Source organism: Mustela nigripes, chromosome 15 (assembly GCF_022355385.1).
Source record: "Mustela nigripes isolate SB6536 chromosome 15, MUSNIG.SB6536, whole genome shotgun sequence".
Taxonomy (NCBI): Eukaryota; Metazoa; Chordata; class Mammalia; order Carnivora; family Mustelidae; genus Mustela; species Mustela nigripes.
The window spans coordinates 21,256,663-21,280,234 of NC_081571.1; the positions used below are offsets into that span (position 1 = coordinate 21,256,663).

General features: G+C 43.8%; 1 long non-coding RNA gene across 1 annotated transcript in view; it reads right to left on the reverse strand.

Annotated features, from left to right (window-relative positions):
• The window catches only part of LOC132002716 (uncharacterized), a 257,669-nt gene that overhangs the window by 173,607 nt on the left and 60,490 nt on the right, over nucleotides 1–23,572 (reverse strand). The window lies entirely within an intron of this gene.

Below are 23,572 nucleotides of genomic sequence, written 5' to 3' on the forward strand. Positions count from 1 at the left end.
AATTGCAAGGCTCCCCTTAATATAGAAGAATTCCAGCAGTAATATATTAGCTTCTCTTCCCATGTCTTTAGCACGAGTGTGAACACAGCAGCATCTTGTAGCTCACATCCTACAGACCACTGCTCAACTTTCCAGAAGGGCCACAATCATGCATTGTGCATTTGGAATGCCTGTTGTTAAGAGCCAACAGGGCGCCTGGGTGGCTCAGTGGGTTAAGCCGCTGCCTTCGGCTCAGGTCATGATCTCGGGGTCCTGGGATCGAGCCCCGCATCGGGCTCTCTGCTCGACAGGAGCCTGCTTCCTCCTCTCTCTCTCTCTGCCTGCCTCTCTGCCTACTCGTGATCTCTCTTTGTCAAATAAATAGATAAAATCTTTAAAAAAAAAAAAAAAAAAGAGCCAACATCAGTCCAGGGAAGACCCTACTCAGCAGACCCAGCCAACTCCCACCGGAAGCCTACCACAAAGAGCTTCTACTTACCACCAAATACCTCTGCTTCTGGTAAGAGATAAGTAGCCCATTGAACCCTCAGATGGAAGCAAGTGCCCCAGGCCTCCTGGGTGGGGGTTACTGAAGAAACTTTCAATCATGATGTCTCTACCTTCATTAACTTCTGCCTCCCATCCCCTCGTTTGTCCCAGTTTAGGATCTCTTATATACCAGGAGGCCTTCCTTGCCAAGGAGAATGGGAGGTGGGTTGGGCAGAGGTTATTACAGTATGATTCCTTTTTTACCTATAAAGAAACTGGTTCTTGGTGGTGAACAACACAGCTTCTGAGCCACGGTGTGTTCGCTAAAGCCCACAGCTTCCGTATCTCACCACTGCCTGACCGACCTTACTTCCAGCCCCGTTGGACAAGAGGCCAACCCAATGCTGAAAACAGGGGCTGACCTGGTTACAACAGGTGCCTGAGGTGATTTCTCATCCTTCCAGGCATTCCCACCCTGTTCTGGAAGGTCCCTGACCCAAGCACACTGTGTTTTTGTACATTGCTCCTTTTACCTTCCAGAAACCTACATCTAACTACACAGCTGCCCATTTCCATGCCTCCTGCTTCTCCCCATGCCAATGATAACCTGTTTCCCATTAGTTTTAACAATTTTCTCTGGAGACTTTCCAAATCCTCCTCTGCCAGGGATGGGCCTTGTACCCACCCTACCAGCAGAGGAGACCAAGTAACTGCCATTCCCGCCATCCCGGAGATGGCTCCTGGGGCTCGGGTGACTTTATTCAGGAAACTTACAGAAAGTGTTGCAAGTTATAGTTCAGTCACCTGAGAGGAGTAATATTTGGGGTTCCATCCCTCTGCTTCCCTTTTTTGCATTTCTCTTTAAAAGACCTTCGTCATAGTGGATTGGGGAGATCTGGGGTGAAGAATACCAGGGTGTTAAAGTGAGAACAACAAGAAAAAAAAAAAAAAACGGAGGTTCAACGAGTAACATCCATAATAGGATTATCAGATCCATGGAAAGGCTCAGTCAAGATCGAGTAGGGTTTTTATATCCCTTTGCACCCTTCTTAAACATTTCAAAAGGCAATCCTGGCCAAACAGCTCTGGGAGTGTCATCTGAGGGAGGTGTCCTCTGGGAAAGAAGGTAGGTGGCCTGAAGAATGGAGAGAAGACCAGAAGAGGCAGAAATTAGAGGCTGGAGGCAGTGCTCCCCACACCTCCAAAGGTCTGCATCTCTCAAATGGGACGAGGCTTTACATGCATCAGGTTCCAAAAGCATCAGGCTGAGCAGTATGCCTTAAGGACCTTCCAGAGCAGCCCACCACTGCCAACCAGGAGTGGGGAGCAAGGGTGGGGCGGGGCAGTTGGAGGGGGAAGGAAAATAGATGGGGAGCTGGAGGCAGCATCCTGGATCTCCAGGCCCGCATATCCCACATCAGGGACCTGGATGTCCCCTGTGCCTCGGTAAGGAGAAGCAGAGGCGGTGAGAAGCAGCTGGATTGGCACAGACTGAATGGGAATGAAGCTGTCACAGTGGGGAGACATGAAACCTGAACAGATGTCCATCACTGTGATGCAGAAATATTGCATCATTGGCCACAGTCCCATTTGGGTGTTACCTTCAACCTAAGCAGAATCCAATCTCTTCTCTGTGTCTCCACCCAAGCCACTCTGGTCTCTCACCTGTTGCCAACTGCACCCCTTCCTGCTGGCCATCCTGCCTCCATGCTTGAGCCCCAGCAGTCTATTCTCCACCCAGGAGTCAGGGAGACTCCTTTAAAAATATGACTAAGACCATAACACTCCTATGGTCTAACCCTCCAAGGACTTCTTATTCGACCTGAAGTCCTTACCATGGCCAACAAAGTGCTGCTACCTGATCGGGCCTCAGCCTCAGTCTCCCCCTCAAACCTCATTTCCTATCTGCTCACCCACTCCAGTCCAGTCCTGCGGGCTGATCCTCAAATGCATCAAACATGCCTGGGGGGCTCAGTCCGCTAAGCGTCTGCCTTCGGCTCAGGTCATGACCCTGGGTCAGGGGATTGAGCCCCTCATCAGGCTCCCTGCTTGACCAGAAGTCTGCTTCTCCCTCTGCCCTTCACCTTGCTGGTCCTCTCTCTCACCCACACACATACTCTCTCTCTCTCAAGTAAATACATAAAATCCTTAAACAAACTAACAAACAAAAACCATGCTCCCAACCCAAGCTCTTTGCACTTGCTCTTCCCTCTGCCTGGAAAGTTCTCCCAAACATCCCTATGACTTACACCCTCATTTTATTCAGGTCCCTTCTGTCACCTGTTTAGGCTGTGCCTAAACCACCCTTCCCCAAATAGTGACTTCCCAGGCCATTCTATTCCCTCTGTGTACATAGCTTTATTCTTCTTTATCACCATTTCCCTCTTTAGATCATATCATTTTTAATGGAAGTAAAATATGCAGGATATAAAATTGACCATCTTCACTATTTCTATGTATATGAGTCAGTGGTGCTAAGTACATTCACATGGTTGGGTAACCGTCACCACCACCATCTCCAGAACTGAAACTCTGTCCCCATGAAACACCTCCCCAAACCCTGCTCCCCCAACCCTGGCAACTACCGTTCTACTTTCCATCCCTGAGAACTTCTGTGGACTTTTCGTAAGGGATTCTGGGTGTCTCGTACTAGTGGAATCACATAGCCTTTATGTGGCTAGCTTCTTTCACTTAGCATTAATGGTCTCAAGGTTCATTCATGTTGTAACATGTCAGAATTTGCTTCCTTTTCTGAACAGAAATAATATAATATTGCATCATGTGAATAATATTGCATCATACTGAATAATATTCCATCATGTGTTTATACCATCTTTTGTTTATCCATTCATCCACCAGTAGACATCTGAACTGCTTTCATCTTTTGGCTCTCATGAATAATGCTGCTATGAACACGGGGGTACAAAAATATGTCATATTTCATGCTTACCCATTCACTCTTTGTCACATAGGCTTTGTGAGGGCAAGGACTTCCCATTGTTCACTGCCTGTCTCCAGCACCAGTACAGTGCCTGGTACATAATTCTCAATGCACTTTTGTTGAATGACTAAAAATGGCACAATCAGGGTGTGAACCCAGGTCTGTACCAGCTGCAGGGCTCAGGTTCTTAATCATGATTCTATGCTACTTCCAGCATCAGGGCATGTTGATTAATCTGCAGGAGAGCTGTGACCAATGGGTACACTGAGGCATGCTTTGGCAGTCTCCATCAAAGCACTGCCCTGGGGAAGGCATGTCTTGGACCACACTTAGCTCCTCTGTTTCTGGTGTCATGAAATTACCAACTATAGACAGGCTGCTCGGATAAGAAAGTGTGAATCAATTAAATGTTTGATTCACTACCATAATATCCTGTTTTATACTCTTCATGCCACCTAACACTATTTGAAATTACCTTGTTTATCTGTTGTTTCTTTGTTCATCATTGGTTCCTTTCACCAGCATGGAGGTATCACCATGAGAGCAATTTGTGCTCAGTGCACAATGATCGAAATAATAAATGAATGAATTTATGTAACTGATTCTTTCAGTTTGGATTCCATAATTCTCAAGAAACTTTCCAATTATAATTTTACTTAGGAGGAAGATAAGACCCAGGTCAGACAAATGCTAATATAAGACTCACAGAGCATTAATAAATGGTATTTTTGTTTACATATCTGTAAAGAAAACTCTTTCTCTTCTAACTCTCAACACTTCTGACACCAGATGTGTAGGAGTTTTCCCCCACCTCAAGCAATTCTCCAATTCTTAGTGACACCAACTGGGAGTCCTATAAATTTAATTCAATCCTGAAACTATCTCTCCAGAGAAAGCATGAGATGCCACAAATTAAGGGCTCAGGCTCACAGTATGGGCCCCCAGTTTGGAGGCCAATGGCAAGTACAGGTTGTCACCTGCACTTCTAACCAACCAAGCTATAAATCAGGGTTCCCATGATTTCCTTCCTGGGTTTAATAATTTGCTAGAATGGCTAACAGAACTCAGGGGAAACATGCCTTATGTTTACTGACTTACTATGAAAGGATACAACTCAAGAATGGCCAAATGGAAAAGATGCACAGGGCAAAGTATGAGGGATGGGGCAGGGAGACTCCACGTCCTCTCTAGCTTACCACCCTCTCAGCACAGTGATGTACTCACAACCTGGAGCCTCATCCAAATTTCATTGTTCAACAGTTTTTATAGAGTTTCCAACTCCCTTTCTACCCTCCTTCCTGGTGGCTGGCAGGTGGGGCTAAAAGTTCCAACGCCCTAATTGTTTGGTCTATCTGGTGACCAGCTCCAGCCCAGTCTATGAAGGGATCCCACCCTGAGTTACCTCATTAGCATAAACTCAGGTATGCTCAATAGGGTTCCTTATGAATAATAAGGAGCTCTGTGTCAGAAACTAGGTACAAGGGCCAAATATATTTATTATTGTGCCCCAAGACCAGTGTCCTAAAGTTGGGTTAGTGTTTGTCTGTCACTGAAAAATCAACCTTAATCTCATTATGCAAAAAAAATAATAAAAATCAGACCAGCTCCTGAACCAGACTGAAGTACCCTGGATCACCTTCTCTTTAAGAGACTTCATGACCACCATAGTAAACTGGAGTAAAGGAAGAGTGAAACCTTCTGATGGATGTCAGTCTCTTGCTGTCTTGTGATTTCTAATTTATTACAACCCACAGGACAAAGTAAGATCTCACACAGGATGAGGTGGTCTTCAGAGTTATATAGATCTCAACATAGAAAAACTGCAAATCTTAGCAGGAAGATGCACCATGATTAGTCGATGATGTCTGCCATGGCACAGGAAGGAAGAGGTTCGCATATAAGCCACGCACCGGCCATCCCTCATCTAGACAGCCTTTCATCTTCCTGTTTCCTTTGAATCTTCAGACACCTCTTCAGAGCCCCTAGTTATGGAGTGCCATAAAGATTCAATCAAGAGAGTCCTCTCTCTGGGGGGTTGCTACTTCCCTTTCCTCATTGCTTCCTGGACAGTTAATGTAGGGAAGGTTACATTTCATCCTACATTTCCTACCAAGTCGATTTTCTAGTTTACAGGGACCCAGCCAGACCATCTCAAACACTCCTGTAGAAAACTGATCTATCAGCAATTATCTGTTTATAAATCCCTGTGTGCCCTGGTTTCATAGCCCAGCACTCAGAGTGAGAGCAAGAACATTCACCTGTTTATTGGAGTTGTTCATATACGCTCAAACTCAACTCCTTCCAGTCTGCTTCTAAAATTAGGCATCAGAACAAATGCCATTCCTGCCTCTGATGGGTTTGTTTGTTTTCTTATCTCACAGGTCAAGGGGACATCCTCCACTCCTGCTTCCTGACCCCCATGTACTACCTGAAAAAAACAACAACAACAACAAAACTCGGGCTTCTTATCAGACGTCAAATTTCCTCATTGAGAGCTGTAACCTACTTGTGACCAAGGAGAAGACCCAAGTGTGCTGGGCTTAGGGGGTAGAAAGCCTTTCAGGAACCAGTCACTAAATATAACCCAAGACCCTAAGTGTAAGTCTAAGGTTCGATTCACCAGCAGCTTCAAGAGGTCTGGGCTGTGAGGAGGACAGGCCAGACCATCCAGGGAACACAGGGACAAGAGTAGCAGTTGCCTGGCTCTGCATCTGCATCATTCCCAGGGAATAGCAACAACATAGTTTCATTTTGGACTCTAAGGCTAGGTAGTCAGTTCTATGAATGTCTCATACTTACTCTGTACTTCTTGCCAAAATCAGCCCCCAGTAAATATATATCCCTTGATAGTCATGACACGCCTGTAGGGTAGCCATGATAATCAATAGATGGGGTCTGGGGACAAATAAGGTTGTCTGAGTACTATTTTGAAGTTTGGCGAATTAATTAACTAAGTGAATAGCAAGGGGATGATCTGGCTCTTAACCTCAAAGCAAACAGTATTGAAACATGACATGTAGACTGGTAGAAGGTAGCATCTCCTTTCCTCAGGGTACTAGGAACATTCCGTTTCAACCCAGTGTTCTCAATTCCACGTAATTCCTACCCCACATGAAGTTATGTGGGGTAGGAATGCTTAGATCAGATCATGATGTGGTCTCAAGATCCAATAGATTGCAAAAAAAGGAGACATAAGAATCCCTTGCAAAATGAAGGAAGCAATTTCTAAACATAGTATGAGTAAGGATCATCAAACTAAGGCACTAGTAAATATTCAAAAGAAACTGATATTTATTGACTGTTGTGAATTAAGCATTGTGCAAACACTCTATATAAAACATCCCACTTAAATATGTTCATTTCAACCCTCAAAGAGTTTTAGTCCCAGATACTTTGTGAGATAGTCTATGAATAGAAATGGGGAAATACACACTTAATGGATTATTCCCTTCTTCCCTTTAGAAAATATAGAACGTAAGAGCTCTCAACTCTGTGTAAGTTATTTTTAAATAAACACAAACAGGGGCGCCTGGGTGGCTCGGTGGGTTAAGCCTCTGCCTTCAGCTCAGGTCATGGTCTCAGGGTCCTGGGACCCAGCCCCACATCAGGCTCTCTGCTCAGCGGGGAGCCTGCTTCCCTCCCTCTCTCTCTGTCTGCATCTATGCCTATTCGTGCTCTCTCTCTCATTCTGCCAAATAAATAAATAAAAATCTTTTAAAAATAAATAAATAAATAAATAAACACAAACATTTATGAAAAGGAGAGGGACTGAACACCTTGGGGGAGGGGGCTCAGTCAGTTAAACTTCCAACATGACAATTACAGCTCAGGTCAAGATCGTGAGATCAAGTCCAGCATCAGACCCCATGCTCAGCAGAGTCTGCTTGAAGACTCTCTATCCTTCTTCCTCTATCCACCCCTCCCCCAGCTTTGCTTACACACTCTCTCTCTCTCTCTCTCTCTCTAAAATAAACAAATAAATGAATCTTTTAAAAAAGAAAGAGAGAGAGAAAGAAAAAGGAGAGGGACAATAAAATTTCTGTAACATCTCTAAGGCTAATGGCACCAGAGCCTTTCAGAATAATGTTTACAAGCATTTAACACTCTGCAAATGTACAATCAGGAACTATTTTAATATGACTCATTAGATTGATGGGCTCCTCTTAAGAGGAGATAATCTATGGATTATTTGAAGTGTGCATGCAGAGTTTGATCTGGCTGTGGGCAGACAGCTCAGATGAGAGTCGCTGAGGCCAAATACCAATTGTTTGTTGTTTTTCTGTTTTGTTTCTAACACCAGACAGTAAGTGGCTCAGAGTACACTGTGCCCTTGTCAAGTCAAAAAACAACACTTCATTCGCAAGAAACTAGAGTATTTTGCATAAGTTTGGAAAAGAGTTTCTTAATGGAAAATCTATTTTAGTCAATTAAAAGATACGCTTTGATATTTGCCTGTTTTCTCATCAGCTTCCCCAACTGAGGTGATGTATCGACCCCACTTAAAGTGTTTTTAGCTAATATAACGATACCCTGTGTTAAGCACCTGCCATGTTTTAGATCACTAACTCACTTAATTCTTCACAGCGTAATCTTACAAAGTACTGGTATCTCCCCCACCCACCCTGGCCCCACTTTAGAGATGAGGAAACGGAGGCTCAATGAAATTAAGGAACTTGGCCAAAAGCTCCCAGCCAGAAAGCTGCAGAACTGGAATCCTCATTTATTTTGGTTCCCAGGCCCATCCTCAAACTGGGGAGTACCACCATCCATGGAGACGCCTGTTAGTTCTTCAGAGCCAGCACAGTTATAGAGCAGAACACAGGAGGTCTGAGGGTGCATCTGGACATTGAGTTACTTGTACCTTGACCAAGCTGCCTGGGGTTTGCTGGGCCAGAAAGAAGCACCCCCCTTCACTGGACAGTGGGGTTCATGGTAGAATGAAAGGAGTAAGCAGAACAACAAGCTAGAGAGATGCAGTGCTCGTACTCTTGGAGCAGCCTGCAATCTCCTCCCCCACTTCTGAGCACTAGCAGCAGACAAACCACCACCACTAACCTCACCAGGACCACTGCCACCAGCACTGGGGAGGTGCCAACTTCCCACTAACTAACCTCACACCAGGACCACAGCACCAGCACCCCCAGCTCACCTCCCCTGCCCTTTGTCTCTTTTGTTCACTCATCCTTTGCGAGGGTTTTTTCTCTATGACTTCTTCCTTGGCTGTCTCCCACTCACCAACAGAAAGGCAGGAAGGTTCTTATCCCAGCAGAGAAGAAAAGAAATCATTCTGTTTCTTGTGTAACTCCCACTCAATCCTTGGTAGGGCTGTAGAACTAAACTATGATGCTTATCATATACCTACACTGTGTTTTCTAAAGTTAACACACTAGTGAGACATAACTGGGATCCAGTCCTGAATGTGCCACTTAAACACAGACATGGGACAAGTCATTTAATGTCTCTGAGCTTCGAGTTTAGTAGAGATAAAAACTCTACGTGGTAGCATCATGGTGACAGGAGATGTGGAGGAGGAAAGATGCGTACAGCTCCAAGACAGCTGAATCTGCAAATTAACCTAGAGGCAGTTGAGTGTGGGACAATCTCGCATCTCTTCTCCAGGGGGCCACCCTAAAGTCTAGGTCCCTTCCTGAGTCCTGACACCGGGGAATGTAGGGACCACTGGCAAGAAACAGTGAAGGAACTAAGAGAACGAGACATAGGGATGACAGGGAGAGATGAGAGAGGAAATTGGTCATTGAGATGGGGTGAGGGTAGGGGGAGGAAGGAAAAGGAAATTTCAGCAAGCCTAACACTCATTTGTGAAGGACTGAAAACCTAAACACTGCTTGGTTTCATCAGACACAATGCAGGACACATCATTTTAGGCATATTAAACAGAAGGAGATTTAATATAGGAAACTGGGTGCTCACAAAATCTTTGGAAAGGCTGACGGTCACATTCTGGGGTGAGCTGACAGCAATGACTCCCAGAACAATGAGGACCGGTCCCCCCAGCCCAGCTGGTACCCTAGGGCTTCTACAGAAGGTACAGACTCCCAGAGCCATAATCCAGGGACCAGGAGGCTAGAGTCGAGAAGCCACCCCATGTGCACTGCCTCTGTTTCTCAATACCCAGGAGGCTGAAGAGAGCACACTGCCGGGCTGCTGCAGGGTACCCGCACTGAACAGTGGGGAAAAACAAGGAAGTAAGATGGCGCCCACCTCACTTCTGCCTTCCTTCATGTAACTAGCAGAGCCCAATTCTTGTTCAGAATCCTAGCTGCAAAGGACTTGGGCGCACATTAGTTTAAGATTTCCAATATCTCCAAGACCAGAGGACTGAAATGGAGACTGGATGACCAATCCCCAGCAACCCTGTATTTGGAGATGTTTGAACTCCGCAGGTTCTGACTCTGAATTTGCCAAATTCTCCTGCCCACTACCCTCTATCTACTTTTCAGTGTCCAGAACTGAAGACCTTATATAATCAAGTCACTTTTTTCTTTTGTAGCTCATTTTATCAATTTGATAAAAACCGCCTTCTTATCCCATGCCAGTCCATTTTAAAGTTTAACTAAATGAGTGCTTATCTTTTCTCTTTTGTGTTCTATGTAAATTTACCTATTTTTCACATATGAATTTCAAGGTCTAACTGATAAACTTCTAGTTTAACTTTAGGAGCTAATTTAGCATGCAGTTTATGTAAACAACACTAGACAATTTCTCTGTGGCTACCCACACCCAATAGCATTATTGACCTTCAAATGACACAGGGATTAGGAACAGCACTGAGATATTCCTTATTTTATGATAAGATTGCTACAAAGAAGGCTTCTTTAACATCACCAGATTTATATTCTATTCATTTTGTTTTAGGTGGATTTGTGTTCAGATCTTGTTTTTAATGACCCAACACCTTAGCATGAGAAATGTCAATAATAAAAATGAACATATAGGGAGACGTGGGTGGCTCAGTGGTTTAAGTGTCTGCCTTATGTTCAGGTCATGATGAACATGAAGATGCCAGTCTGGCAACGGGCTCCCTGCTCAGCAAGGAGCCTACTTCTCCCTCTGCCTTCTGCTCCCCCTGCTTGTGCTCTCTCTCTTTCTGACAAATAAATAAATAAAATAGTAAAAAGAAAAATGAACGTATGGCTTTCATTCAATATGTCATGGACACAAGGGATTTTTACATTAATTATTCCATGCTGTGATTCCTTTTTTTTTTTAATTACAACCCAGCTGATCTTTTGTATATTGCCTTTAATTTAGGAAATTTTCAAACTTATACAATAACAACTACTTTTATTTCATTTTTACCCCCCACAAACACCAATTATTTTATAGCAAATCCCAGAAACCATTTTATCTTTTCAAAATGTGTAAACCTGAACTACCACTAATATACTTCTAAAAAAATAACATTAACTCCTCAACATAATTTTTTTTTAAGATTTTATTTATTTATTTGACAGACAGAGATCACAAGTAGGTAGAGAGGCAGGCAGAGAGAGATAGAAGAGGAAGCAGGCTCCCTGCTGAGCAGGCTAACTCCTCAACATAATTAAACATTGAGCAGTCTTCACATTTCCCCCTTTTTTTTTTTTTTTAACTTCTTATGATGTAGAATTTTGAACCTGTACCAAAGTAGACAAAACAGGATAATGACCACTTGACCCCAACAACCATCAACCCATGGTCAGTCTGGCCTCATCTCCATCCAGACAGGCCACGCCCCCAGCCCTATGTTTTTGAAGCAAATCTCATACCTCATATCATTTCTGTAAATACTTCAGTAGGTACTTACAAAAGATAAAAATTCTAACATAACCAGTATCACATTAACAAGATAATTCCTGAGATAATGTTCAAATTTCCTCATCCCACAAATGACATGAACATTTTTATCATTTTTTAAAATTAGGATACTTTAAAAAATATCTAAAGAAGGTCCACACACTGTAATTAATTGATGTTCTTTAAATCTCCTTGGATCTTACAGGTTCCTTATCCATCCCTTATTCTTACTCCTTGCAGTATATTTGCTGAAGAAAATGGATTGTTTGTCCTATAAACTTCCCACAACCTGCATTTTGGAGATTGCAGCCCCATGGTATAGTTTTTTTTGTTTTTTGTTTTTTGTTTTTTAAGATTTTATTTATTTGTCAGAGAGAGAGGCAGAGAGAGCGAGCACAGGCAGACAGAATGGCAGGCAGAGGCAGAGGGACAAGCAGGCTCCCCGCCGAGCAAGGAGCCTGATGTGGGACTCAATCCCAGGACGCTGGGATCATGACCTGAGCCGAAGGCAGCTGCTTAACCAACTGAGCCACCCAGGCGTCCCTCCATGGTATAGGTTAACATGCTTCCTTGCCCTCTGCATTTCCTATAAATTGGGAGTTGCATCCAGAGACTTAATCATATTCAGGTATTTTTTTGTGAAGACATATTATGGGGATGCTATGTTCTTCCATTGAGGGGTGCACAAAATCTGGTTGTCTCTACTTTTGTGATATCACCAGTCATTCATGTTCAATGCCTAGATCCACCAATTCATTAGTGCGTACAAAATATTAAGATTCATCTTTCAGTTATTACCTGGAATACTTCTGCAGCAAGAAACCTCCCCCTCATCTACCTGGCTATCACAATGGCACCATTCATTTAGAAAAAAAGAATAAATGTTTGATTCTTCCCCCTTGTTTGCCCAGCTTTGAATCATAAGTTACCCAACATTGGCATCCTCTGATGATGACAAATTAGTTTTTACTTTCTAAAGTATCATTATAAACTCATGAATTCAAACAAACTTGAACTATTTCTACCTATTACTCTTACTGATGCTCACATTTCCCATCTTTTGAGTTCTTTGACTATGACACCAGTAGTCTTGCTATCTGATACATTAAAGTTCTTTTTGATTCATATGGTATATCACGCATGCAATTGGTCAGTTCTCCAAGTAACCCTAGTTCCTCTTAGTGAAGAGTGATACTAAAGCCCACAATCTAAGGTCAAAGGTGCTCATTGTTACTGGGTTCTCCTGAAGTTATTTCAAGATTATGAATCTTTTATGTAGTTTGCTTATTTGGACTGGGATCAAAGTAAGTAATTACCATTAGTTGTTATACATCTCAATTCTTGTTTAAATTGTAGGTTGTCCCATTCATGCTTCCCATGGGTTGCCATTGTTGTTGTTGTTGTTGTTGTTGTTGTTGAAGGAGGAAGAAGAGGAGGGGTAGAAGAAAGGGGGGAGGAGGAGGGGGGGAAGGAGTAAAGAAGAAATTGGATTATTTGTTCTTTAGTTTTCTATAACTGAGTTTTACCAATTGCAACTCATGGTGTCTTTTAACATGTTCTTCTGTTCTTATATTTTTATAAATTTGTCACTGGATCTAGAGGCTTGATTAGGTAGACTTTATGGACTTTATTTTGTCTCCTAGTTTTCAATTCCTTCAAGTTTTATATAACAAAAGAAATATATTTGATTTACTTACCCCAAAGCATCAAAAAGTTTCAGAGAGAAAAGTGGTTTTAAAAGCACCCTATTCAAAATTTATTTCTATGTGTTTCAGTATAATCCACCTTTAATTCCTAAAAAATAAATCAAGGACCAGAACATAAGACTGAAAATGTCACAGCACCTCATGCAGAGAGACTCCTCCTGACTTTCAACGCAAGACTTTCTTTACTTTTCTCTAAATCACTGCATTTTACTTAAACAGTAGACTTTGCATGGCCTTCCCCACCCTGTCACCCTACTGTGTTCTAATTTAGAGCAATTATACCATTCATTTTAAGAGAAATAATTTGTGCAACCACACTTGTGTGTTCTATGGTTATTCTCTACTGCAAATGAAAATACACTCGGCTTTAAAAAACAAACAGCAACAAAAAAAAAGACCTTCGCTCTTTATGAATATATTTTGCTATCAACCTCCTAGAAAGCTGTTAGTTATATCTGAGGCTGGAAGGCCAGGAAAGAGGGGAGGGAAGGAAGGAGGATAAGGAACCTTCCAACCAAGTGGACATGAGCATGATCTAAGATCATGGACTTATATCAAGAGACATAGTGTAACTGGACTCTTGGAGAACCTAATGGAGAAAAGATGTTCTTATCTACAAAATATTTTGCAGAACAAACAGAGCTAGGAATGGGTACTAAATTTGAAGGAGATTGAAGGATGCAGCAATCTAAACCTAGCTCAGAGTATCATCAGAAACAGAAGTCTGACTCTTGAACAGCACACATTTCAATGATGAGCTGCCTGAGGTCCAACATGAAAGAAGAGAATCTAGTCAAGTGGGCTCCGAACACTTTCATGGAGCCCGGCTCAGTCTGACGTCATTAGCGTTGCTCATTGCACTCAGGGGTGGTGCGGTGGTGAAGCAGGGAAGGCAGAAGAGCATCTTGAGGAAGACAGCTCTGTGGGCTAAGATGTGAACCCTACATACAGTCTCTGTTGCTTGCAGCCCCTTTGACCCAGAGTCATGAGGCTTCATTTCCCCCAAGCTTCTGCCATGCCTAGTACCTAATGAACCCTGATGAATGAGTGTAACAGCCTCCAGCTCTCAGCTGGATCTTGGGATGGGTGAAGCAACTGGTATCTTAGTGTTAATCCCCGAACATCTTAATATCCTTGGTCTTTCCATCTCTGACTTTAGCAACACATTTCATATCACTATGCCTTTGCCTCAGTTTCACTTGTTTCCCACTAGATCATGTTACTCCTGAGTTTCATGAGGCTGGGTGCTGATACTCTGCTGTGGATGCTGAATCTGGGCCTCCTGAATCTTCAGCACAGTGACGGTCTTTGGTTGTTACTAGCAGAGACAGCACTGGACCACGAGTCGTGGATTCGAGATTACAAATTTCATTAAATTTAGGCATTAAACCGTGAATTCTCATTTCTTCATCTGAAAATTAACTGCCTTCCCGAACTTTGAGGGTGGTTAAATAAAAGCAAAGTATAATGAATTAGATGGTGTTGCCTCCCTCCTGACCCAGGCTAGTCTTCCCACCCACTTTCTGAGCTCTATACATTCTAGAGAAATGGCCTATGAGAAACCCAAAGCCTTTATCTCCATACAGTTAGCTTTATGGGAATTCTGAGCACCATGACGTGTAAGACACCAGTCTTCCTCTCCAGCAACTTCCGACATGTCTACTAGGACTCTCATGGCTCATTTAATGGGCCACCACATAGCTAAGGACATCCTGGAGAAGGCCAAATGGCCAGAAGCATTGCAAGAGCCTGGCTCAACCTCCAGACAGCTATCAAAAGAAGGAAGTTGCCTCTGGTGACAGATGCTTCAAATCTCACATACAGCAGTTCACCCAAGAAACAATTTCACATGCATACAGAGTGAAAAGTCTAACAGACCCAACACTGGTCTCATTCAGCTCAAGTCACTCCCACAGCAGGGCCATCTTTAGAAACAATAGGCAAAACTAAACATAATTAACTGTATCTATGTAACATGGCCAAACAGTAATGTGACCCATTTCACAACACACTTGGCAAAACCAAATGGATATGGTTAAAACAGAGAAAGTTGCTCCAAAAAACCCATACAAACAAAAAAGCAGACTGTTCAACAACATAATTTAACGTCCCCTACATTTCAAACAAATCAAGAAGAATAGAGTATCCCAATAACTAATACCCACCCTTTTCTAAGAAATTGTTTCTAACCAGTCTTTTGTCATGGTGAAGATGGGTCCTTGAACAGAAGTTCTATTCTCTGCAGAGGAATGAATCCCAGCTGATAGAAAAAACATGCAAATGCTGCATGCCAGGCATTGTGCTAGGGATCTGTGTCTATTTTCTTGGTTAATTCTCAAAGGATGCCATCAGATGAGGAAACCAGCTCAGAGAGAATTAGTGATGTATGCAAGGGTGTATAGCCAGTTAGTGTAGGAGTTAAGGACCTCCCCATTTCAACCAACTGACTTATCTGCAAAAAACAGATTTAAACACAAAGCCCTTCCTATTCTAGCTAGCCCAACATGCCTCCTCGTACATGTATGGTTGTCAACAGTGCAAGCTGAGGGGACAAGAGGTGGGAGCTGACACACAGAGAGTGTCAGAATGGGCAATGCTTCTGCTTTCATTCATGAGTCATGGTTAACATTTTGTTATCTATGAAACCACAAACAAAATGGTGCTCTATGGAGTAATTTTTTATATTTTAGAAGTCAAAATGGTGCCTCTACCTTGCATAGCTGATTCTAGCCGTAGGAATCTACTACTTAAGATATCAAAATGCAAATCCAACGAAGAACCTAGCTAGCATGGTGGTGATGAGTATGTAAATTGGTATAAAACTTTTGGCAAACGCTATTAAGTTTAAAATATGGAAATCCTTTGACCTAATATTTTCTTGCCTAGAAATTTAACTCTGGCAATACCATGTAGTACTCAAAGATATATATAGTCAAGGACATTCATTTCAGGATTGTTTATAAACATGAAAAATTGAGAACAACACATGTACTAACCAGTGGGAAATGGTTAAATAAATTATAGGACATACATAACATGGATTATTACTTAGTCATTAAAGAATACAAATGTCCATCGATATGAAAGAGATGCCCAAGACATGTTGCTGAGAGGAAAAAACCATACTGAAAGTCAGCTTGCTTAAAATAATTACCCCAGTTTTGTAACTAATAAAGCATATGGTTGTATACGTATAGGGAGAAAATCTAGAATGATATTCAGCAAACTATTCGCAGTGGGTTTTGGTTTTTTGTTTGTTTGTTTGTTTGTTTTCTGGGGATAGAACAAGGAAGTATCCTGCTTTCTATTTTTATACTTCTCCAATTTTAGAAGTTCTTATTTATATGAATATTTATCATTTTTATCATAAAGATTAATAAGTATTTTTGTTCTATTGTTAGTCTGGGTCCTGGTGTTTGGGGTATGAGAACCTAACCAATATTTCAAATCCAGAACTAGAAAGGAGAACAAAGAGAACAGAACACCTCTAAAATGTATTTCTCATGTGAGCCATACTTGAGAGGCAACTATTTATATGCGCATGGATTTGTTGGGAGCTTTCAAACATGCAGCTGCAGATACACATATTTTTAATGACCTAAATTTTTCCTTGACGTCTCTGGGGAAAATAGCAGAGTTATAGTACGTTTGTACTATATAGTATAAAGTACTACATAGTGTATGGCACCTCTCCCTAAAATTCGATTAAATGAACAAAAATGTATTCCATTTGTGTTAGTCTCTAAGTTTCTCCCGAAAACCATCAAACTTTTTAAGGGGAAGTTTCTCTAATACTGTGTTTTGGGGCCTTCAATCTTAATACAAAGAAACGTTAGGTCATATGTAAAAAGGTAACTGTGTTTCTCAATCAGTTCTGTTCTGGAAGCATCTGAAGGTCCCCTGTTAAGAACACTTGCTGTATGACACACTACCTTCCACAGCAATGCTGAGTGACAGAGCCCAGGGAAAGCCTGCGATCTGGCTGGCTGCGATTTGGCTGACTACCCAAAGACCTCACGAGGGGGCCTGCCAGTGGGCTCCAGGAATGAGCGTGATTTCCACTGCACACTGAGAATGGATCCATCTCTCACAGGTGAACTTACTGCCTCACCGAGTCTGATTCAAATAACTATAGAGAATTAATTTACCATGAGAACAATCTGTCAATTATGTCAGCTAAGGCATCTGATAGCACGTGAGGGCCTTCTCTTCTTTGGAACAATCTATCCGCAGGTTTAAGTATTGTCAGAAGGTTATACTGCAAGTCTGGCTTCACAGTAAGAGCAAGAAGTTGTATAACTGGAAGATGAGGAGGCATCTGGCCCAAACAGCCTGGTGGGTCCATCACTACAGTATAGTTCCACCTTCCAAAAGGCCCAGATGCTGCTCCTCCGTTCAGCCAGGACACTTTCTCTCAAGGACATGATCAACTCCTGGCTGTTTGTCTCTCTTTTTACAACCCCCTTCTGAAACACAGCACATCATGATGGATTAGATTTCTGCTGTTTATTTGTTTGTTTATAATCATATTCTATTTTTGCCTCGTGAGCTCATTCTCTGAATCACCTTGAATGTGATATCTGATGCCTGCAAATTCTACAGACAGACAATTTCCGTTTTTGCTCTCCCAGATGGCTAATCACCTCTATTATATGGAGATTTTACTAGCTTTACTTTGAGAAGATAGAGTAGTCAGGATGAGGCAGGCTATGCTGAGGTAATAGGGAATTCAAAATCTCAGTAGCTTGGCACAACAATTTATTTTGTATTTTTGCAAAGTCTGTCATGAGATGGCAGGGCCCTCCTCCCATCTGATGAGTCTGGACCTAGTCTCATTTATTCTGTCATCTACACAACACAGGCTCCAGGATCACTGCGGCCCAGGAGACAAAGATGGAGGTGAAGGCTGGCTCTTTAGAAGGTCCGGGAAAGTGACATCTGATGGCTTGTGACCCATCCAACCGTAAAGGAGCCTGGGAAATATGGTGGACCACTTGATAATTTGAGCACTAGAGTGTGCCTAAAACAGAAAGTTCCCCTGTTTCCAGGTTTTAAAAGGTACTTTACTGTCACCTCACACCAGCAGTAGCTATGATCAGAGGCCACTGATGCTTCATAACTGTTCTTAGTCATTTTCTAACTTGACTCATCGATGTGATTCAGATCATTTACAAAGGGTCTAAAAATTTAGGTTAGAGTGGGATACAGAGTAAGACCCAGCTTCACCCCTGAAAAGTGCATAATCTAGTAATGAGACATTATGTTCATAAAAGCAATATTATAGTGCTGCTATAGGACTACACAACAAAGCATAGAGTATATACAAAAATATAATATAAATATGTAATATACATGTAATGGTCTGTAACTGTAATACAGAGAAAAATGAAATGGGGACTAGATTAAATGTACAAACCAAGTTTTGTAGGAGAAACGACTCCCTTGTGAAGAATATGGGACACGAATCTAGAGGAGGCAGAATTTTCCCTGTCCTTTAACAAAGGCTCATGAAAGGTAGAGAAGTGTGAGAAGCATACACTAAGGCAGGGGGTATGAGCTTAGTGATCTCTCAGGGTGGCGGAGTGGCAGGAGAGTGTGCTGTGTCAGAACCTAGGTTAATACAGGGGAAGAAATGGCTGAAGATGGGCTGGTAAGGCAGACTAAGGTCTTGAATGTCACCAGGCCGGCTTGGACATTAAATCTAAGGGCAATGGGACCTACGGCTGGTCTAGGGGAGAGAAGGATATCGAAGATTCCTTTACAAAAATAACTTGGCATCAGAGTAGAGACCAGCCAGGAAGCCGCTGTAGCCACTGCGGAGAAGGGACTTATTTCTGATGGCCCACCTCTCACAAGGAGCCCTCCACACCTGAAGTCCCTGACATGTCCATGGCCTCGGAACCTTTCCAGATGTCCCCATCCTAGACAGGGCTGGTAGCCATCTGAACAACTCATTCCTTCTCTGCCCCCTGCTCAACACTGTTGAGCAAACACTGTTGGCTCTACCTTCAGAACACATCCTGAAATTTAAGAAACAAAACAGAGGATCATAGGGGAAGAAAGAGAAAAATAAAACAAGATGAAATCAGAGAGGGAGACAAACCGTAAGAGACTCTTAACCATAGGAGACAAACAGGGATGCGGGGGGGGGTGGGGGGTGGAGGGATGGGGAAACTGGGCGCTGGGCATGAGGTACGGCACCTGATGAGCACTGGGTGGCCTATAAGACTTAAGAACCACTGAACTCTACCTCTGAAACTGATATACCATATGTTAATTAATTGAATTTAAGTTTTAAAAAATAAAAAACACATCCCAAGTCTAACCAGTCCTTTTCCAGCTCCCACACTCCCACCCTAATCCACGCTGCCCTCCCCCAGCATGGCCCTTTAAGAACCTAAATCAGAGCTCAACAACTCCACAGAGGCTCTCCATCCCACTCAGACTGAAATCCAAAGCCTGACCCTAGTTTGCTCTGCCCCTCACCTCACCACACCCCTGCCTCTCCCTGCCGCAGCCACACCAGCCTCCTGGGGGCTCCTTCCCACTCCATGCCTGCTCCTACTCCAGCTTTAAAGCCTGCTGTTCCCTGCACATTTGGGCCATCAGGGGCCTTCGCTGAGCCTCCTGTCTACAGAGCAACACACCCACATCCCTCCACGTAAACCCTTCCCCTCATGGGACCTCTGTGGCTCCAGCCCTCTGAGCTTCCCACAGCTGCACCCCGCCCTGCACCAGGGCCTGGCACCCAGGAAGCTCTCCAGAAATATGTGTTGCATGAAGTAGGACATAAATGGCAATTTTTGTATCATCAAGTGGAATCAAGTGGGGCTAAAAGGCTAAGAGAGAGGCAGCTCTATTCCTCCCTTACACAACGTAATATCTCAGACCACATTCACAGTCCAAACACCTCTACTCAAGTTTACTTGCTTGGGTAGAGGCCTCTAAGGTAGACAGGAACATTTATCAAATGTGATCAGAGGCCACAGGATGTGCCGGAGAGTCCCACGGAGCCAAACCAGCTACATGGCAGGTGCCACCCCTGCACCTGTTTCAGAGGCCAGAGGCCAGGACCACTGAGGCCAGTGGGGAGGGAACCCGGCATGGAGAGCACCCTTGACACATGGGGCCAGAAAGCCAGATTTCAGAGTTAAGGTCTGTCAGTCACTTACCCTCTCAGAACGCCCCCCACCCCACTCCCCAAGTATTCTCATAAGTAAAAGTACTGGGCTGGAGCCCCAACCCGCAGGGTTTCCACAGTGATGGAACTGAGTGCTTTGGGGGCCAAGCCAAGGGTACCCTGATGCGTCCTGAAGATGTCTGAGCAGGTGCACCCAGGGAGGAGGGGCAGGAGACCAACCCCACTACATCCCCTCCTTTCCAGAGCCCTGGGGAAAGGTAGAAGCAAGGCTTAGGGAGTACGGGGCGAACAGGTTCACTTGCAATCCTCTAAGAGCCAAGGAATGGTTCGGTTCGCATGCTCCCAGAGACTTGAAAGTTTACATCTGTGACGCCTCATGTTGTTTTGACAGAATTCTTTTTGTTAGCTGAAAAAGGGGAGCAGGAAATGTGTCCATGAAATGAGTAAATTAGCAACAATGCATTTTAAAGGCCCCATTTTACAAGCCATCCCAGAGGTTCCAAATGGACCACCGTCTATTTGTATCCCCAGGTCTGGGGGGTTGGGAGCCACCCAGGTGCCTCGGGACACAACAGTGCATCCTGCATCCACCTTTGCCTGTTTCAACGCATCTGTCTCTTAAGAGGCAGGTTAAGAGTGATTCAACAAAGATGATAAGAAAGAGAGATGGGGATGGGTGAGAAGAAAAGGCAGAGAAAGTCCATGCTTCTGTACTGTAAAAAGAAAAAGGGGGGGGGATCCATTTCTTCACCCTTCAAAACCTGACCCATTTTCTCCAGCTGAAAGATAGGTATGTCAGGAACGCCCTGAGTATAAATGAAGAGCACTGGAAATTGACTAAGGAGTGGCCCGAAAGAAGTCGCCAGTGGATATTACTCCAGGGTGCGCAGCATCACACACATGCCCTCCTCACCCCGCCCCAGAAATTCTGATTCAGGGTATGTGTGGGTGTGTGTGTAGGTGTGCGGGCAGGGGAAGGGGCCAGCTGTCTATTTTAAATGACCCCAGGTGGTCCTGACTCACTCAAGTGTAAGTTGCAAACCACTCTAACAGAGAAGAGGCTCTGGAGAGACACCTGCTGCAGGGGATTCTTGCCCACTGATCCAGATTCCTTCTGGAAGAGTCACTTAGGAGTGCTGCCAAGCTCCAAGGTACACAGAGGCTCACAAGTCCCAGGGATATTGGCCTGAAAACTTGAGCCACACTCTTTATCAGTAGCAGCTGTGAATTTGAATATTGACTTGAATTTCAACAGCCCACTCCTTCCCACTCTCAGCCTCTCCTGACTTCCATTCGTTTGTCAAGTGCACGTTAAGCACCTGCAGTGTGCCAGGCCCTGGGGATACAGCAGAGAGCAGAGGGGACACAGCGACTTCCCTGGGGGCAAAGGCGGCTCCAGGGGGGAGGCAGAGAGTAAGTGGTAACCCACAGACAGCTGTGGAACTACGGTTGTTAACACAAGCCAACAAACACACGGGATTGTGTGGAGGTAAGTGACCGGGGCCTGCTTCTGCGCGGGGGCCAGAAGGAGTCCTCAAGCTGGGATGTAAACCCCAAGAACAAGCTGGCCAAAGAGCTTTGGGAAGGAGCACATGGCATACATTTTTAACTATATAATAGTCAGTAAGCTTTGTCCCTAAAAGGAGACACTCACCCATTTCCCTCATGGGATCCCCCAGAGACATGGCACTTGTGGTAACAGAGCAGAGCCCAGGAGCCCACAAAAGACCCTTGAACCATCTCACACATTCTAGCCCTGTAGGGACCAAGGGGCTGGGTTCACTTTGCCTGCTTTATGCATTCATTCATTCTTCACTCAGCAATGTCTTGAATGGCCTCTTTTTCTCCAGCACTGTGCCAAGCACAGAGGGTGCCAAGCTTGATCAAGCACAATCCCTAGTCTCCAGAAACTCACCGCCTATTAGGGGAGACACCACCAGGTCATTCTCAACTAGAATGTAAAGTGGGAACGATGATGATCTGTTGCGAGATGAGATGGGATCATGGGCCAGCATGCTAGCTGCTTGGAAGAGCACCTGACTCGTAGTCAGTGTTTCATGAATATGCGTCCCTGTCATTAGAAGATGACAATGTGCAGAATGCCATACAGGGTAGAATATAGGATTAATGGGAGCCACCTAACTGGGATGGTTAGGAAAGGTGGGGATAACGCCCAAGCCGGGTTTCAAAGGACGAACAGGAGCAGTCAATCAGTATCATCTCAATTAGAGGACATTAATAATAGCTACACTGTACAGGGTGCTAACCATGCATCAGGAATTGTGCGCAGTGCTGTCCCCATTCTACAGGTGAGGAAGCTAAGCCCTCAGAAGGTGAGATAGCTAAGGGTCACACACAGCAAGTGGAAGAGCCAAGATTGGAAGCCAAGAGGATCTTATTCCAGAGACCATTCTTTTCCCCAGCAGTTGCATTTCTGAATTTCAAAAAAAAATAATAATAATAAGTAAACTTCAATAAAGAACAAAGAACGGGGACACCTGGGTGGCTCAGTGGGTTAAAGCCTCTGCCTTCGTCTCAGGTTCCTGGGATCGAGCCCCGCATCAGGCTTTCTGCTCAGCAGGGACCCTGCTTCCCCCTCTCTCTGCCTGCCTCTCTGCCTACTTGTGATCTCTCTCTGTCAAATAAATAAATAAAGTCCTTTACAAATATATTTTTAAAAAAAGAACAAAGAACCTATAAATCCCCATGTATCCATAACCTGAAATGTATGTAATCATTTTCATATTTGCCTTCAGTGATTTTTTTTTTTGTAAAGGGACCGAAGTGCCTCTCCTTCCCCAAATATAACCATGGTGAATCTGGTGTGTGCCCATCTAGTCTTGTAGCTTTTACTTGTACCACCTGTATAGATATCCAGAAACAGTAAGAGCTCTATAATAGCAAGTAGTTGCATTGCATTTGTTTTTAAAGATTTATTTGGTTATTTGAGGTGGGGGAGGGGCAGAGAAAGGGAATCCTCAAGCAGACTCTGCACTGAGGGTGGAGCTCATCTCAGTGCTTGATCCCATGACCCCAGGATCATGACCTGAGCTGAAACCAAAGAGCCACCCAGGCACCCCACTTGCATTGTTTTAAGTATCCTTGTAAATTGCTTTATTCTCTGTCTGTTGTTCTGTAACTTGCTCTTTTTTTCATGCCATGTCATACCATTGCATGTAAAACCATGAACGGACTGACTGAACTTGTTCCCTTGAACTGCCACACGCTCCTCCATCTCATGCCATCGTTGATAGGTCTGCACCCTCGTGATGAACACTGAGTTGTTTCCAACTTCCACCATTAGGAACACTGCTGCTCTGGACATCCTTGCACAAGGCAAGAATTTCTTCTTAAGTGGAACCCTTCCCCCCAACATGTTATTAATTCCCTAGCGAGATACCAAGACAAAAGATGGAGTTAAAGTCTAGCCAGTAGGTGCCCTGGAGTGGGCACTAACCGAAACCCCTGCTAGCCACAATAATTTCTGTAAAACTAAATGGGAAAATGTGCCATATTTAA